The sequence below is a fragment of the Protopterus annectens genome, chromosome 11.part0 (genome assembly GCF_019279795.1).
Source record: "Protopterus annectens isolate FY-2018-M chromosome 11.part0, PAN1.0, whole genome shotgun sequence".
Lineage (NCBI taxonomy): Eukaryota > Metazoa > Chordata > Ceratodontiformes > Protopteridae > Protopterus > Protopterus annectens.
This window is the reverse complement of record NC_056745.1, coordinates 613,942,211-613,962,826: the sequence shown is the minus strand read 5'-3', so window position 1 is coordinate 613,962,826 and position 20,616 is coordinate 613,942,211. Positions and strand designations below refer to the sequence as shown.

The 20,616-nt window shown below is 36.0% G+C and overlaps 1 long non-coding RNA gene across 1 annotated transcript in view; it reads left to right on the top strand.

Annotated features, from left to right (window-relative positions):
* LOC122815521 overlaps window positions 1–20,616 on the top strand; it is a 1,099,169-nt gene that overhangs the window by 904,981 nt on the left and 173,572 nt on the right. Inside the window, exon 3 of the long non-coding RNA XR_006366960.1 lies at window positions 10,529–10,658. This is a non-coding gene — a long non-coding RNA (uncharacterized LOC122815521). The remainder of the gene's footprint in view (window positions 1–10,528; window positions 10,659–20,616) is intronic.

Here is a 20,616-nt window from a genome sequence, read left to right as displayed (position 1 = left end):
CCTATAGTAATATGGGTAAGGATCCAGTTGGAGCCTTTGTCATCAGTTTGACTAGATTCAATATATTTTTTGAGCAGCTGACCTGAACAAGGCTAACCTCCCATGTCTCTTAGTCCAAAAAACACAGTCAGTAAACCCACAAGTCTTATCGTCAGTTAAGAAGGCTTCATGTGATTTTTAAAAAAATAAAACTTATTAAAGACTTTTAAAAATAGAGGATACAACTGGAGAATAACAATTGCTATGAGATGTATTCCCTCACTCTGCATGAAAGATTTGAATGCAAATACCTTGTAACTACTTAATACATGGGAAGTGAATGTGAGAGGTTTAAAAGGGGGGAAAGGCGGCTCCAGTGGAAAAAAAAGCAATGATTTAACACAGAGCACTCTGCCAGGACAAAGTAATACAATGCAGTAATTCCTGCTGCTTCCAAAGGACAGAAATGCAGCATCTTTCTGAGCAAGGACATGCTCTGGCACCATGACACTTAGTTAAAGAAGACAGAAGCAGGACTTCTGGGGCTTCTTGATCACTAAATGTGGATAGGGACCACAGAAGATTTGGGTGACACTATAAGTCCCGTAATGCTAATCACCCTAAGTACCCTCATGACTTACTTGTCCTCCACTAGACATATTGTGGAATGAGCTGAAAAACTTACAACCAGATTTCCACATTCACTCTAACATAACTGTGAACTATAACTTACACAGTCAATCTCTGTCAACAAATAATCCCTCCTATATGTATATGGTCTCTCTTACTCAAGTATCATCTTTTTTGTAGCCATCATATTACCCATAATTTTAACATCTCCTTTTTTGTCTGTGGTTGCAGTTAAATGCCTCTATTATTATTATAGACAGCCTGATATAGAAAGATAAATATATATTTATTGTCCTTAAAACTGGTTATTGTAAAAGTTACCCTGGATTTGTTTTCTGAAACATTATATATCGATAGATATGACTCTCCCATGATTTAAAGAGGACAGCAATACTGGAAGAAATATCTGACCCTAAAGATCATAAAGCAGACTACCCTATTGCATTTCTCTGTCTATCCTGGCCATTCCTGATAAATTGTAATATCTAAGCATATAATATCTTGAAAATCCCTTTGGCCCCAATTCAGTATTGCCAAATGATGAACCACAGTTATGATACTATTAACACTGAATGAGGGAATGTACAAATTACTTTTTCCCAGTTTTAGTATCAAAATGCTTTAATATAACTTCTTGAAGTTTTCTCTCTTCCACCTTTCTTAATTGTAACTTGATGATGTAAAGATTCCTCTTGTTCCCACCTTCCTATATGTGCTGTCCACCCTTAAAGTCTTCCATGTCCAATTCATCTTTTAAGCTCTGCTCCCCTTCAGACATGGCAAGCAAACTTGTATACGCTACCTTAATATCATTCCATTTGATGCACTTTTTCAGCGGCTTCTCATCCTCAATTGCACATTTCTTAGCCTTTTGTCTTTCACACGACCCCCTATGCCCACCATTTGTTGAAGTACTTCCTGCTAATGTTCTTCAGATACAGGAATGTTGTTATCCTTTCCTTCTGTACAGTCTATCCAGAAATGTACCTGTTACCAACTTCTATAACAAAAACTCCCCCAGTTTTGACCAATGTTTCCTTGCTAAACACATTTTGTACATCTTTCTGGGCAGTCATTAAATTGAATACTTTTGTTTGTTTTCTATACTGGGAAGAAGCTTTCACTTGATTTATTTTAATTACACAAGGAATATGTTGTAAAACGTCTTAGTCATCCTTCTGCAAAAGAAACAATTCCCTGATCATAATTCATAGATTTTATCATCTTATTTGTGCGGAGTAGAATGCAGTGAATTACACATAAAATGAATAAAAGCCTATAATAACATTTTCAACAACATTAGTGCAAATTCTACTATAATCTTACACTTGTGAACAGAAGGAATATCAATGTAATTCCGAGGAATACATTTTTTAAATTGGTTTCCACAACTTTTGACACAATGAAAAGGACTCAAAAGCACCATCACAAAAACTTTCTCTACCTAAATGAATCAAAGAAAGTTTGTCCTTAGCCATAAATCCCAGTGGCTGAATTAGATCATCCCATACAACCCCATACAACACAGCTAAACAATGCACAGACTTTTTTGTGGTAATATGGACAAATGAATTTTTCTGAAAAACCTCCACACATTTCAGAATAACACCCGCCCCTTCCATGTGGCTACAACCAAATTACCAAGAGAACCCAGTCCACCCCCACCACCCCCCCGTTATCATTTCCTGTTCCCTTTATGTAGTCAAATTACTGCTTGCAGGAAACAATCCTCCATCTTCATTTCAGGAGTACTTTTCATTCCAAGTCTCTGAACAGCTGTTGTCCAAGACCGATCCTCACCACCACAAGGGTCCTCCTTGTCCATAAAGTGAAGCAAAGTGAAAGCTGATAATACATTCTGTGTAAGGTTAGTAACCTCTACAAAATTCTGCTGCTTCAGGTCACACATGTCCTCCATGTTCATGCAGTCGTTTTTCTGACTCCTGCTGCATCTTATAGCCATCCACCATATTCATGGCACCATTTCATAAATTCTCCATATCTTCCAAAGATCAGGGGAAATTTCCTGATGTCCTGGTCAAATCTCCCTAAGTCAATATGAGTGCTACCTCAAGTCTCCTTTGAGAAGATGCCACTGGCCTAGTGAGACTAAACCAGTCAACAAAGCATACATTCATGCATATACGCATAAGTAATAAAAGAAACAAACATTACATCATATAAACTTTTATCAAGTTTATTACATCAGTTGAAATCATTCTTCCAAGAATGCTCCTAAACAGTTCTATATTTTAAAACCCTTGTTAAAAACTGTCATGTCCACGATTAATTAATTCTTGCTACTTACTCATGCCATTTTTTCTTATTTTTCTACTACAAAGAGCGCAATATTTCTGTCATTATCCTTTTTTGCCTTACTTAACCTTTTCCTGGATCCTAACCTGATGTTCAGGTGCAATTACATTTATCAAATACCCTTCCTGCACTGAGATACTAAGAATGGCTAGATCCTCTTTACCCCTTTTTAAACACAATCTGGATAACTGGATGGAAAACAGAAAATATACCCCTGAGAATCCACCCATGTCCCTACTGGACAAGGGCATTGGGAGATGATTTGTCTAAACATGGGCTAAACTCTTGGCTAGGCTTATAAGGGCCTCAGGGCCAATAGCCTAGAAACCTCCTATAATCCTATGAGCGCACTTATATTTATTTTGTGACACTGTGTGGGCCACTCCAAAAGGTGTAGCAATCTTGGTGAACTACTACCATTTGTATTAGTATTAATATTACACAGTATAATGGGGGCTGTCATAACAGATCTTCTTCTGATCTTAGGCTCCTGCTAGATTCTCCTGGGCCAAGCCCATGAGCTCCCTGTGCTTGCCCTGAGGTTTGCAGCATATGGCACAACAGACTCCTTGTAGAATTCCCACTCACCTTCACACTCATCATGAGTCAAATCTAAAGGTCTTCTCATGTTATGCCCATACAACTGCTCAAAGGGTGAAAAAAACTGTGGATTTTGGGGGTACCTCTCTGTGAGCAAGCAATAGATGGGATAAATATTTGTCCCAATCCCTCTTAAACTGGTCTGAAAATGCCCATAGCATGGTTTTCCGTGTAGAGTTTAACCTCTCCACAAGACAATTGGTCTTCACCCCACAGCACTCCCATAGACTATCCAGCAGGTTTTACATGAAATTGGCACCTCTGTCAGGTCAGTCAATATTTCTCTTGGGAAACCTACCCTGTTGAAATTTCTAGCAAAGCATTTGTCACCTTCTCCTTCTTGATGGAGGACATAGGCACAACCTCAGGTACCTTGTAGCATAATCTACTACCACTAGGATATACTTCTTCCCTGTGGAACTTGGGGTACTCAGAAGCCCCACAATATTCATAGCTACTGTCTGAAATGGCTGCTCAATCACAGGCAAAGGTATCAAGAGAGCTTTTGCCTTGTCTCCTGCCTTGCCTACTTTTTGGCAGTGCTCACAGGTCCTGCAGTACCTTGTTACATCCCTGGCAATCCCAGGCCAATAAAAGTTCTGCATAATATGTCTCTTGGTATGCTTTATGCTGATATGACATGCAAAGGGAATGTCATGGGCTATGGTTAGAAGTGCCAGGCTCTGGGCAGTGCCAACTGCTGTATTACCTCACCTTTTAGCACACCCTCAGGGGTCTACTCTCTATAGAGTAACCTTTTGTTACAGTATACAGAATCACCTTTTCCTTGAGAATCAGGAGCCTCCCTAGCTACCTCACTCAAGCCTCTTAGTGTATGTTCGGAGAGCTGAACCTGTCTTAACTCTCTCATTCTAACTCTTCCCAGCTCCTCTTCCACAGGAAGTCTGGCATCCTCTGACAGTGGTGCCTCACTGTCAGCCTGGGTACTGCTACTCACCTCTGCCTTTGCAGTCACTCTGTCCAAGGGAACATCAATACTGACCAACATCTGTGGATCTTCTTCAGGCTCACTGCTACAGGGTAGCTCCCTCCCTAAAGTAGCAACATCATCAGCCCTGTCTTCAGGTTTCCAGTCTGTCTGGGTCTTCCCAAGGCTACCAGACCCACATGTCTCTAAGGCTGACTGTGTGACACTGCATGCAGCAAGGTACTGCATTCTCAAAATCATTCCCTGTCAAGACATCTACAGGGATATCCTCAAAACAAGCTACTTGCTTGCATCCTTTTCCACCCTCACAGTCAAGGTGAACCCTGGACAAAAGCATTTGCAATGGGATCCATCCTAAAGCTCTGACTGGAGTGGACTGCCCAAGCAAGTACTGCTACTCTTTACCCACTGCAGGCTTCACAATGGTTATATCAGAGGCTGTGTCTCTTTTGGCAGTGGCTTGTTTTCCATCCACCAAGATTGAATATAAGCTCTGCTGGTAGTTTGGTATCCCTGTTGTCTCCAGACAACTTACCACTGGCATTCTGTTATTCCCACTTGCTGGCTCCCCCACCTTTTGTCCCCCACCTCACCTCCATGGACATTTATATGCTACATGGCCCCACTGGTTACATTTAAAATATTTAACCCTTGATCCTGGCTGTGTACCTGAACTAGTGGTTTCCCCTGCTACTGGTGGACTCTGTTGGAGCAGTGTAGGCTGCCCACCATGGGACCCTTATATCCATGTGCAGCACTGGGTATCCCTTTCCTGTACAGTTCTGCCCTCCTTGTTAGGTATAGGTCTCCTTTTTTCCCTAGCTCATTGACAAAGTTGCATTCCCTGCCTGCCAACCAGATTCTCATGTCCTAAGGCAAAGTGCTAAGGGCTTGTTCCCACACTAAAAGGTCTGCTAGCCCTTGAAAAGTGGTGACCTGACACCCAATCACCCACCTATGAGAATAAGTGCTTAGTTCAGCAATATAATCACATACACTTTCATCTGCCTTGCATCTATGCTCACAAAACTTTTTTCTGTAAGCTGCAGATGTTAACTTAAAACATTGTAATAAACAGTGCTTAACTTGATCATAATCTAAACAATCAGTATCAGGCAATTTGGAAACAACAGTTACAGCTTTACCATGAAGTAAGAGGGTGAGCAACTGTACCCAGAACCCTCGGTCAACATTATACTGTTTGCATACTTTTTCAAATATATGAATACAATTATCACCTTCCTTGTACTGAGGAAGAAGTTTATTGACCTTTATTGCTTCTAGAGTATGGTCAGCCCCTTCCCCATTACCTCCACGACCCTGGCGAAGATTCAGCATTTCCTTTTCATGTCACACCTGCCTCTTATTTTTTTGGCTTTTAAATACTGCAATCTCTCTGTCAATTCTTTTTTGACCTCCAAATGCTGCAGTGTCTCTGCTGATTCTAATTCCAAACACTGGGACTCCAGTTCTGATCTCCAGATGGATTTTTAAGTCCTGTGAGGAAAAGTTGAACTGCCCTGTTTCTGAGAGCTGCAAGTCCCCATCAACAGACTGGTTGTCTTCCTGGTTACTGGTCTGTGATGCAGCTGTGATTAAGGCTGCAATTATTTCCCATTTAGTCAGGTTGGCATGCACAAGTCATTTGCCTTGGCACAACTTAGCCAACTGGTTCCTTGTCTGCTAGCCTTAATCCTCTGCTGGCATCCTTGCCTGCTCTTCCTGACTAACTAAGTTACCAAGAAGTAAATAAATAAAGCTATTGTCATATGAAGCTCTGAATGTCTACCACGTGGATGCTTAGAGTGCACCTTTTTTAGTGACAACTGCTTACAGGCTACAGGAATTCAATATCCACACCAATGCTCAACAATATGTGAGCATGTGATGATCCCACCACTGACAACCAATATGTAATGCCACCAATATGTGTCATCTCCATGCTGGGCCAGTATTCAAGGTGCCTGAATCCTCACCAATGGCACTAGTGATGGACGTTCACTTGGAATACAAATGGATACACTCAGTATTTCCAGATGCAGACCTTTCAGCATCAAGTACAATTTCCCTTAAGAGCACACAGGGAACGCACTCAGCCCAGGGTCTGGATGTCTCTAGATCTGTCTCCCTGCATGTACCCAGTAAGACTGGTACAGCTGTAGGCTTAAGTCCTCAGCCAAGTGTCCAAACCAAGTCATCCAGCACCCTTTCTGCAAACCCAGTGCTTTGTGTCCCTACCCCAAGTGACTGACACACACCCACTGAGAGATTTGATTTGCACACACACACACACACACACACACACACACACACACACACACACACACACACACACACCTAGAAAAGGCTGGCACAGGTTTACTACCTATGCCCCCTTCTGTCCAGACTATAAGGTAGTTATTACCACCACCAGACACTCCCCAGTTAGCTACTCTAAGGCCGTTAACAAAGGGTGTCCAATTTATATATCCTAGAAATAGCCTAATGGGACAAATTCATGGTAGCTACTTTGTTTCTCATTCAGTGAGTATTCTTACCACAATGCACACTGTGCCCAGAAATTATGACTTACTTGGACCCATGTATTCAACTTATTCATGCATTTCCTTTGCAGGAAATATAAATATTAAATCCTGGTTATAAACTAATTTCAAGCATGTATTCAATTTCAGGGGGAATAGCAAGTTTAAAGAAAGAAATAAAAAGAAAATAGCTGAAATTGCTTCATTTCTGGTGTGTATTACATCCCATTCATGTTCATTACTTGAATGACAAGAGCAGGACCTCATCAAAGGGCTTGCTGTAGCAACAGTTAGGTATATGTGTGTTTAAGGCTGACTTGCATGTTTGGAAAGTCAGTTTCTGTGATGACACATAATGAGGTAAGCCACTTTGCTCATTTCGGTGTTGCACACTTAGAAGTGTTTGACAGAAGTACAATAAAAGAATGGAACATTGCTAGAAACAAAGGTGGTTTCAGGCTCTGGCTTTCATGGTGTGATTCATGAGAGCCATATAAATAAGCTCATGTCTGTGATGAAGTCAGGTAACAAACAGCTTTAATCTTTTTCTCATTTTGCATGATTTGGGTAATGTGATGCAGAGTTTAGACAGCATGCGGTTTCATAAAAGATCGGACAGCTGAAAATTCGGTTGTAACTGGTTTCAATGAATCTGAATTTCTTCAGTACATATATGGTATAGACTTCATGGGATAATTTAGCATTATTCCCTTGACGTGAAGATAAATATATTCAGGAATGTTATTCGGACATGCACTGCTAAGTTTTATAAATAATCTGTGCAAGAGGGTTGTATTATTATTTTTTTTATCTAATATACAAGTGTTTACTATGCCTGCATCACATTGTGTCTGCCCTAGGCCATGTAACTGAAATACTTCTGACTGCCGCTTGACCATTGCAAGAGTTGGCATTAATTGACTTAGCATTGCTATATGTATATGTATTATTGTATACTCCAGGATATTGGGTATAAGCATTTACAGCTTTTTCTGTTACTGAGTAACATATAATTTTATTTACAGTAGACAATGTTTTGAAGATGATGTATTTACAAATGGCCCACTCATAAAACTTATTAGTCAAAGGGCATTTCAGGATGAAACTATCACAATGAAGTAGAAATAATAACTATTACACAACCTATATTGTTTCTTAGCCCATTTTCAACATACTCCAAAAACTTCCTGTCCCCAACTGACATATTCTTTAAATCTATTTGTATACTGATATCTAATGTGGACTAGATTATAAGCAGGTCACAAACAATGTATAAGGATAGCAAACTATTGTTAACACTCAACCAGGAACCATTACAGGAATTACACTGACATACTTATCAAAACATTTTGACTGAGTGAATCATACAACACTGCTGTCACATTTTACTGAGTCTGGCCACTAAGCTGGGTTTTCCATCATGCATGAGGCATACCTGAGAAGGTAATATCTCTCTCAGATCCCTGCACTCTAGACATGAGATTACCTTAAGGCACAACACTGGAATTGCTGCTATTTTCATTTTTACTTTATTTGTTTGATTGCAAGTGGATTGGAATAAATACTCTTTTCAGATATGAGTAGGTAGTAATTGTTTTGCCAAAGGCTTTACAGTTCCATAAATCGTCAATGGAAAAGGCAATACACGGGTTGGGCCATTCTTTTAAGCGGCTCAAACATGATCATTTTTTAAAGATTTGTTATGCCATTGCACATAGCCAAGGCAAATAAGTAGATGAACTTGAACTAATTGTAACAATCAGCAGCAAGAAAATAATACAGTCATTGAAGCCTAGGATGTCACACATATTAGCCTTGTTAGATTTCAGGAATTTTACTGTGACAGGCTGAACAGACCTGTAGGAGGTGTATATGTTATATTCCATTGTTTTATTTCAGTAAATGTAATGTGCTCTGACAAGAATAATGAAGGTTTGGCACTTGATATGCTTAACATCTTTATCTAGAGCATCAGGGAGATAGTAGCTATATAAACTGGAGCAGTAATCAGCATACTGAATTCAAGTGCACTTCATGTGCCTCCGTCCTGTCAGGAATACTGGGGTCAAAGTGCATCTCGCGGTTTGCTTAGACTGCTGCTGCTCATGTTTGAGGCCAGATATTGTTCAGACATCTCTTGAACATGAAGGTAAGTTTGAGTAGGGTATGTGCAGGAGCTGTGAGGAGAGATTGGGAGGTGTGAAAGTTTACATTAGGTTTCTGAAGTTATCAAGAGGGGCACTGGGGGTTATGGAGCAGAAGGGGAGTTTAGAGTTACATAGCAATGTTTCAAGTCAGAGTTATGCACTGAGTTGAGGTTTTAAAGTTAAAAATCAGGGTTCTGGAAGGGCTATATAATTTATTGAGCTTGGATGGTGGAAAAGCAATGTAATTTATGAGGTTTGGGCTAGTGACTGGTAGAGCACTAGCCATTTTAAGCTTCTAGAATATGAATGGTTATAGCAGACACATTGAATTCTTGACTTTTTTAGTTGAAGTAATGAATAATAAAGTGTTACTTGTGGTATGTGACTCTAATTACTGATGCATAAAATGGTACACAAACTAAGTTTTCACAAAAATGCATCTGAATTTGTTTATATGCTATATAGTAATGGGCTCTTTCAACTGTAGACTGCACCAGTCAGGAGTAACCATATTTTAGACTCCATGTTAAATAATAAATTAAATCTAATCTTGAAATTGAATGTTACACAACCATTGAGCAATTCCAGTCATGAAGCTGTTTCTTCCACATTTTCTTCTACCATAGTGGAGTCAGCTAAAATTAACGTTTAGAGTTACACCAAAGTCGACTTTCAGGATCTCACAACTTGCCTTACCACAGTGGACCAGCATGCTTTAGTGCAAAAAGATGTTATATCTTAGGGTTAGGACAACTTAATTGACAAGTTTTCTAACATTTAACTATTACTTAACCATGTCACAGCTCTGCATACATTAGCCTAGTGCTATGGGGTAGAAGTCAGGAGGCCAACTTAAGGCATGGGAAAAAATTAGGGAAGTACTAAAACTGTATATAAGGAAAAAAGAACTCAGCACATCTGTATTATCAGCTGAGATTGACTTATTAGTGGAAAAAATAGAACAAAACTGACCTTTATACTGTTGATCAGTTACTGACCGGAAAGTTTCTGTCATGCTGTAACACTTCATAAAAGTAATAGATCAAGAAAAGGTGACTAACAATAGCTTATTTAAATTAAATTATTGGTAATTAAACATTCTGAAGGCTCAGACAACTCAGTGTATGACTACGAAGGGATAGACTGTCATCTAAGAAAATAAATTCTACCGGAATAATCCTGATAAGATTAATAAGAACCATTTGTGCTTATATATAATACTTAATGAATACTCAAATTTGCTAGAAAAGATGAAAAACTGATCTGTGTTGTATTTATAGTAAGCAAATAACAGGGATGTTTTGTTGTTTTGTTTTTTTTTTCTTTCTTTAAGTGGAAAGCCTTGCTATATGACCACATTTCTAGTTTGTTTTGTTGTCTTCCAGAGTCAAATTGAGGTGAGTCGAGATTGATGGCTGTGCATTCATTCTTTAAAAACTGACAGCCTTCTTTTTTATCCTGGAATATTTGTCATCATTCATCAAGGTGGATACAAATTTTAACAGGATATTACAGGTAAGCTTTTAGTTTTAATTATTTTCATGGATATAAAAGCGATATAGATGAGATTGTCATTTTGTCGTTGTATATATGTGGACTCACAGAGGGATTGGGACAAATATTTACCCCATGAAAGGCTTTTGTATTGATATAACTAACTGAAGTCATTTGGCTCAGAATTTTCTCTTTTAGGAGAAAGAATGGTTTTGAATCAAAAGTTTCATGAGATATCTGAATTAGATGGCTAAATTTATACAGATCAGCTGAATGTTCCATTGCCTAAGCTATCCAGATCTCAAGTTAGTACTTAAACTAAAAATTGATTGAAAGATTAATAATCTAAGATCACATACCTCTTCTTCTTTAGATAGTCCAAATATCCTAATAATTTCTTCCTCCCACTCCTTTTTTTCCAAAATATGTTATATATTTATGTAGATAACCACTTTGCACAGTAAGGTTTTAAGACTTGTCTTTGAAATGTTTCATTTATATTCTTCTATGCAATGATGCAGTCTTCCAAATTTTCTGTTTTGGTAGAGTAGTCAGTAATCGAAGTAAACATTTTTTTTCTGGAAAATGTATGTTTTATTTCTCAGTGATTGCAATTACTTCATTTTACATTTCAGATTAAGTTTGCTGTCTATGTTAACATCTTGCAGTAACTGTTCTTGAGAGTACTTGGTTTGCTAATTGCAATCTTCTTTATGCTCTTTGAGTGCGTGCATGTGTGTGTGTGTGTGTGTGTGTGTGTGTGTGTGTGTGTGTGTGTGTGTGTGTATCTGTGAGCATACGCGCGCGTGTGTAAATGTTTTCATAACTTTATAACATGACATTTTTGGTGGTAGCTTTTCTATGATGCTGTAAATAATAATTGATAATATTCTTAAAGTCAATAATATGATTTTTCTGTAGTTAGTTTTACCTCAGAGTTGTTTTGTACTATGAAGAAATGAGCAACTGATGTGAAACGTTGCCAGAACTTCACACAATCTGGGATCTGTGGCAGTACTATTTTCGATATGAAATACAGATTGTAGGCCTTATGCGTGACATTGCCTGCTGGTATAAAACAATAAGAAAGTTTCAATATCAGTTACTTCCCTCTCCATTCTGTGTGTTATAGAGTACTTTGAGCTGTTTTATGTTCATTCATTACTGCCACAAGTATGGGAAACACACACTGAGTTACTTTATGAATTAAAGTTTGGAAATCAAGCTAATGAACTAGAAACTCACTTTGGATCCTTTGACCCCCATGTTCCCAGGATTACCGCTTGGCCTCATTCTCCTCTCTGTAAATAAATCATTTATTCACATTTATGCCCCCCAATCTAATAATCTTTTATGAGGAAAATATGTTTGGATTATCCAGGTGAAACTCATTAAAGTGTAGAAGACATTTACTTAGTCTCCTTATTCTTGAGTCATTAATAAAATGATTTTGGACATAAAACAGCATCTATGCTCTTTAGTACTACTCATAAACTAAAAGACTGCCTCCCTGCATCCATCACTGACATGTTTTGTAATAAAATGAATCAAGTCCAAAAATATAAATACACAGATGCACTTATTAACTAAACTTTAGGCCACATAGAGATCAAATTATGTCCAAACCAGAAAAACAGCTCATATAGTGTTAAACCATTTAACAATCTAAGTCTTTTGAGGACTTACAGTCAGAGTCATAACACCCCCCCCCCCCAAACACACACACACACACACACACACACACACACACTTGGAAACATTCTTTTATTTGTCAATCTAAACTCTAGTCAAAACACCAAAGCCATATAATATGCCATTGATAAATTATATAAATTAATTTCACTTGACCACTAAAATAAAGCACTAATACAGAATTCTTCAAAGAGCCATGTGGCTTTCTCTTCCTTTCCAGGAAGGTTGTCATCTTTAAAATCTTACCTTTAAAATCTTAATTACCCACTACTGTCTAATTCTCAAAAACAACAAACTAAAAATATCCGTTAAAGTGTGCTAATCAAATTTCCTAGGAAATGCAAGTAACAAACCTTTAGATTTAGATATACATATGCCTCCTTACTATTGTTAAGGATGGCACCCCAGAATATATTTCTCAAAGCTGAAAATCCCTACAATAACATAATGAAATAATGAACTCGCTTTAATTAATATATAAACTACTATATTTACATATTAAATACATTAGAAGTAGTTTCTTACTTCATAGAAAGACAAGCTATCAACTAAATCTTGCAGGTGGAACACCTCACACTGAAACTCATCACATGATGATTAACTAATAAAACACAATGAAAATAAGAAGTAAGTCCCCTAAAGGGGACGTTGTTTTTGATTCCCCATTATGTTTTGCAGATGTATGTAAACCACTGTTCAATACTTATTATGACATCATTTTGTGGGTGTGGCTATAGAGAATAATCAGTAAAAAAATCAAACAGCACGCAATAATCTTTATTTATTTATTTTACAAAATCACTTGCAAAGTTATAATGAGGAGTACAACAGTAAATAAAATTATATGCAAATCAAAGATGCTTCCAAACTTTAATAGTCAGAGTTGTTTTAAGAATGCTATTTAAAAGGCGACAGTAAAGGAGATAACAACCTTACAATCTACTGCACCGACCTAACTTCCTAAACTCTGTGGGGGAAAAAGCTTTACAAGACTAATAACAGCAGTCTGCCTTTAGACTTCCATAAGATCTTAAGAATGGAGATAATAACTCTACAATCCATTGTATAGATCTAACTTCCTAAACTCTGTTTGTGTGTGTGTGTGGGGGGGGTAGGGGGTTTTAAGAACTAATAACAGAAATCTACTTTCAAATATCAATAAACTGTTAAATATACAATACTTTTTCAGGATGCTTATGCCTTTCCCTGCTTTAGAGACACAACATACTGGTTACTGTATCATTGCTGAATTAATTTTGCAATCCCATTACTAAGTATTTCACCTTACATAATTACTCTACCCACTGAATTTGCTTCTATAAATATTTCTTTACCATAACATTTTTTTCTTAATCTTTACTTTGTTTAAATTAAAACCTTTCAATTAGAACAAAATAGAGTTGCATTAAAACACATCCAAATCTGTATAATTACTGAGACATGGTTTAAACATAAAGAATATACTCCCTCCATATCTGAGTTTTATATCTACCTGAAGACATATCAGATCAAATGGTAAATATGGTGGCATCTTGATATTTGTTACAGACCATATCAACCTCCAGGCAGATTGCCAGAGATCCACAAATGGAACTCGGAGAACTCCAGATCACCCTAAAAAGTACAAGTTATAGACTGTTACAGGACACCCTCCATGTCCATTGATAATCATCTAAGATTCTTAAATGGAACCAATGAACTCTGTATAAACAAAGAAATAAATTGTACTGGGAGTCTTCAAGTAACCCTCAGTAAACTGGAATACCAATACCTCTAATATAGGATATGCTCAGGCATTTTTTATATTTAATAAACAACAATTCATTAGATTAGACAGTACATATCCACTACAGAACACACTATTCTTTGGACCTTAGAAAATGTAACTGCTTTGTACACTACTCTCATGGTATCTCCTTCTCCAGTTAAGTTGGACCATAACATGCTGACTTTTATCTATAACATCTCCAAAGCCTCTGTATCTAATATCTTAGATAAAACAAACTTCTTCTTCTTTCAGCTTTTCCCGGTTAGGGGTCACCACAGTGGATCACCTGTCCACTCATGATTGGCAGTGGAGTTTTTATGATGTCGAGTTGCCAGCCTGGTGCACAACCTTCCACAGAAGGAACACACATGCACACACTCACACCTAGGGCCAATTTAGAGTGACCAATCCACCTACAGCATGTCTTTGGGATGGAAACCAGAGCAGATAGAGGAAACCCACATGGCCACAGGGAGGACATGTAGACTCCACACAGAAGGCACCCCAACCAAGGATTGAACGAAAGAACCTCTTGCTGTGAGGCGGCAATGCTAACCGCTGCACCACCATGGCTGACCACATCTTCATTACTTCTAGTAAAGTTGGTTTAGACTTTGATTTCCATTTTCTAGTAATAGCATTTTGGCAGCATCATAACTAGACTCACCAAGGCCTTACTATGCCTAGGTAATTCTGATTCTATATCACAGCTCAAAAAAAAATCTTTGCCCTAGATAACTCCAATCCACTCATCCAGCATCTCTGAGAGAGCAGTCTACAGGGAATCTTTGCCAACTCATACTCCCAGAAAGTATGTTCCCAGTTTCCTCTTTCTTACCCATCACACCTCCAACCTTTGCTCTCTACCTGAGGAAAAATTTTCTGGTGCCTACTTGGGGTATTAAAGTACCTATGAAAACACTTCCAATCAAAGATGTGAAGCTACCTTCTGTGCTTGTCATAAAATTTGATGAGGTTAGTTTTTTTATCTTAGATAAAACAAACTAACCTCATCAAATTTTATGACAAGCACAGAAGGTAGCTTCACGAAGGAGCTCTGTACCTAACCAGAACAAAATATAATAAGAAATTCAAAAACAAACTGCTTTGGTGATCTTCCAATACAAATAAACCTAACAATAAAAGAAAAAAAATCCTTAAATTATAAAGCAGATTCAATAGCCTACACATCAAGGATAATCTAAGAAATATTACTAAACACTTGAAAAAATACTATTAGGTCAACTAAACTATCCCATGAACATAGATAAACATCTGAAGCTAAGGTCAATTGCAATTACCTTTTACAGGGCACCCAGTAACAACTGGGTAACCATATATAGTTATAGATGACTATATATATATATAGACACACACACACATATATATATATATATATATATATATATATATATATATATATAGTATTTATATCTTCCAGATTTTAACATTTTCCTACTCAACAATTCTATATTTGCTGGTGTGCTTTCCAAAATCAGTTCTATATTACTGCTTTTCTTATAAATAAAGTATGCAGACTCTCCTAGCCTAGACTTAAAAGTACAGTCAAAAGTATTTTCCCATTTTTTTTTTTTTTTTGTAATTACCTTCTGAATGTGTTTACATCACTAGAAAAAGTGACAATCGTGTCATTGTTAATGTGCATTTTTAATCATTATATCAGGTGGAATAAAACCTGGGTTGTTTAAAATTGGAGGATATTAATATTTACGCTTTTCCTAAATATCTATTGACACCTGTAACAGCAAGTCCTGAGGGTAAATTTGTTCTCTTAATAAAGAAATTAAATTATTTAATTCCAAAGTAAATATTTCATCAAAGTTAATAAGCCATGATAATCTCATCATCTGGCTCTCCATCAGCTTCAGTTTTTCTTTAAAAGGACCATTATTCAGAAAATGTAAGTAAGAATTGAAAAAGGTTAGGTTTTTTTTTACATAAAATAGGCTAAAAATATTGCTTTTTAACATCTTTAAATATCCTAACATCCAAGTAACTCATAGATTTCACATGAAAACTATGAGCAAATCTTTAAAAATGTACTGGTAAATTTAAGAAATACAGTTCATCTACCAAATATAAGGTTTCATTCCACAAAATAAAGATATCATTCAAAAACAGTGTACAAAAATCAGTATTTTTTATTTTTTTAATACAAACTTAGTTCCCATTGTAAAGTACACAATTATCATAAATAAAGGCATACACCACCCCCATTGTTTCCCCCATTTTTTGGCGGAAAAGCTCCCCTTCAAAACTAAAAACAAAGGGGGGGCAAGATGCTGGCAGGTTAACAGTACATTTCCTTAGCTCTGGTATCTAAGTTATATTTTTGACAGAAAATTTCAAAAAAATAGATTTATAGACTTACTCATTTAATAGATTCACATCTACTATAGTTCTTGGAAGTCCATATTGGATTATTTTATCTTAATTCATCATATTATCTGTCAGAATTTACTCACAAAAAGTTCCAATTTCTCATCAAGATGAGTTATTCAAAGAGCAGTTCACGGGACTAGTCAGTAAAGAAAGAAATACAATCAGTCCTTATTGTCTACTATGCAGGCTTTATCTTTGAAATTTGATAAGTTGGACAATAATCTGGGCTCCTTTAAAGAGAAATGTACAAAAAATGGAGCAAGTACAAGAAATAATAATGCAACCTAAAACCCAGATTGCTAGTATGGAAGAGACATTAAATGACATAGAAGGCAGAACCACTGAACAAGGACATCAGTTAAATTTTCTCTTAAAACAAAATACTTCTTTACTAAATGAAGTTGATAAACTAGAAAACAGATCCACAGGAAATGATCTGCACATCTGTGGCTTACCAGAAAAGACTGACGGGGACAATATGGTAAATGTCCTTACTTCCTGGCTTCCAAGTACTTTAAATGTACCCGAGTTTTTTTGCTTATGGAATTGAAAGAGTCCATGGGTCACTGGAAGTTCCTTCCTCTCCTAACAAAATTAATTCAAATCCAAGATTAATAATAGTGAGGTTTCTTTTTTCCCAGGATAAAGAATTAGTATTGAAAACTGCAAGGACAAATTCACCTGTCATAGTTAATGACAATATCATACAATTTGACTAGTCATCAGTAATTTCTAAAAAAAAAAAAAAAAAAAAAAAAATCTATCCTTAATGAAAGAACTGAAGAAGAGACAATACAAGGTTCACTTGCTATTTCTGCAAGACTTAAAATGCTCATTGCTGAAGATTCCAAATATTTGATACACTGAATGCAGCTACATCCTATTTACCTTCTTACAAACCTTAAGACCAAGCAGAAGAAAGGAACTGGTCTGGCTTATGCCTAAACAGTCAAGCTGAAAAAAAAATGACTGGAAGATAGTGAACAAGAAGCAGAAGAGGATAAAATATAAATAACTTATTTTTTGTATTATTTCTTTTTATAGCACTGACATTTCACTTAAAAGAAACTATAATTATCTCAAATGATAACTTACAAAGCAACATTACACTAATAAAAGTGAAGCCTTCTGATCAAAAGAACTCAATACTAAAAGGAAAAAAGGTTAAGGTTAAATCATTTTATTCTTGTTTGCGTTCTTTTGGTGTCATTAATTTAACTTTTTGATAAAGACTGAAATAGTATTTCACATATAACAGAAAATCTTAAAGAAAAACAGACAGCAGTAATGCGCAATTCATAAGAACAAAATAATGTACTACTTATCTTTAGCATTATATGTGTTCTTATAGTGCTGGAGTCTCTTTCTGCTCTACACAAAGAATAGAAAGAGATCAAAGGGAATGAAAAGCTTTTGCTGTAACATATCATTCTGCTTATTCTTTTAAATAGTACTGATATAAGAAATGACTGATACTCTTAGAAAAGAAAAATTATATTTAATAGCTGTGTATCTAGTATATTTAATCTTAGTACACTGAACTAACATATAAGTCTTAAAATGTTCAAAGCTGCTTAAAAATGTTGATAGACTGCTTCACAAATGCTTCACTTTATTTGTTTCATGGTTTGAAATGTCTTAGCTACTGATATATATTTGAAATGTAAGAAGGATGTGTGTTTTTTTTTGTATTTGGGGATGAAAAAAGAAGGAAAGATTTAAAATTACAAGTAATCTCTGTGGTATCCCTGAAGTCTCAAAGTAACCCACTAAAGTGTAGTGGGTCCAAAAACAAAACAGTGTAAGAAACTTCTCTGTGTGGAAGATTTTCAGTCCATATACTTCTAGTTAATCACTGTATATTAATCAGATCCGACAATAGTAGTAGAAGCAGTGAACTTAAACTCATCTTAAGTCAAAACAAACCAAAAAATAATAATATAAAATATATAATTGTATTCGAAAGTAATCCAAGCAAGGCAGGCAGTCTGTTTCTAGTCGAAAAGCCTTTATTAAGTACACAGACAAGCGATCCAAGTAAAACACAAACAGAGTAATAATTTCCTCACAAGCTTGCTATATATATATATATATATATATATATATATATATATATATACTTTTTATCAGGCATGGGAGTTTTACAGCACAGTAAACCACTCCCATGCCTGATAAAAAGTATATATATATATATATATATATATATATATATATATATATATATAGTTCCCTATCAGAAGCCTGAAACACTATAAGCTTGAAAATCAAAATCCTGAAACCAAAAGCCTGAAAATTCAAAATACCGAAAACCCAAAAACCTGAAACTCAAAATCCTGAAAACACAAATAATGCTAATATGTCACTATAAAGACACTAATATCTACCAACTGACCCTGACCCTAACCCTAACCCTAAGGTCCGTCAATATCACACACTCACCTGACCGCCTAACCCTAACTCACTTAAACCCCCTAACCCCAATATTTGTCACTATTGCATACATGCCTAACCTGCCCTAACCCTAACTCACTTAAACCGCCCCTAACCCTAACATAAAACCAACCACACACTCACCTGAACCCAACGCATGACCTAACGCCACAGGGCTAACAATAGCAAAGCCACAATGACGTCAGTATGTCCATTTTGTGTTTTCAGGATTTTGGGTTTTCGGGATTTTGAATTTTCAGGCTTTTGGTTTCAGGATTTTGATTTTCAAGCTTATAGTGTTTCAGGCTTCTGATAGGGAACCATATATATATATATATATATATATATATATATATATATATATATATTTATAGAAAGCTTGTGAGGAAATCATTACTCTATTTGTGTTTTACTTGGATCGTTTGTCCGTGTACTTAATAAAGGATTTTCGACTGGAAACAGACTGCCTGCCTTGCTTGGATTACTTTCGAATACTTAGTAATGCTGTACAATTATATATTTTCTATTATTATTTTTTGTTTTGTTTTGCTTTGACTTAAAACATGTTTAAGTTCACTGCTTCTACTACTATTGTCTGATCTGATTAATATACAGTGATTAACTAGAAATATATGGACTGAAAATCTTCCACACAGAGAAGATTTAGAATTACATTCATAGAAGTTGTTTTATGACTGTAATTCATTTTAATCTGTTTAAAGTGTGTCTGGGTTAGTTGAACAGCCATATAGAGTTAAGAAAAGCTGTTAAACATTCCACAAACTTGAGAAACAACAAGAAGTGTTTCAAAATATGCACTTACTTGTTTTGCGGCTTCCCACTGAGATTGCACGCTAAAATGCTTCCTTTCCTTGTTTTTAGAATGGAATTTTTCATATTAAATTCATCCAGTAGCTGAAAATCCCTGTGCAAATGTGTAAATACCACAAAATTAAACTAAATGGCCCAGGAATGATGTAAGCAGTTGGGTTAAAGGTCAACATGAGCTGTTTTTTTTTTTTTTTACTTCTTAAAAGGATATTTACTTTAATTACATAAGAACTGTATTTGTGAAGGTGATTAAAAATTAATAAGTGAACTGTTAACAGAGAAGTCAGTAACTTAAAAAAATGGGCAGAAACATATCAGTGTGGAGGGTGTAAAGTTCACTCCTTTAAATGTGTTATATACCTAGTTCACCAATAAAATTCCAACTTTAAAATAAGTACTGTAAAAGTAATAAAATAGAAAGTAGTCCACAGCTGAGTTAAAATTGAATATCCTTTTTTGGAACACACAAACAAGCGATCTTAACCGAGTATAATAAAATGCATTAAAGACATTCATTAATCAGGTTATTTGGAGCAAGAGAGTTGTTACAGAGGGTGGGTCTTTTAAGAGCAATAAAAGCATTAAATTAATTCCTTTAATCAATTCCCCTTCCCCCTTAACATCATAGTATAAACTAAGAGTTTGCTACCTTAGAACGGAAACGTAAAAGCTAGAGGTAAATTAAAATATATAATGTAAGAACAGCGTATTAAAGCTAACCTACCAAGCCAAACTGTATTAATTAAGAACAAACTCACTAACAAAATGACTAATTAACTAACAAAAACATCTACCACTAAACATCTATCAGAATAAATATTACTATATTATTAATTGAAACACGTTTTATAAAGA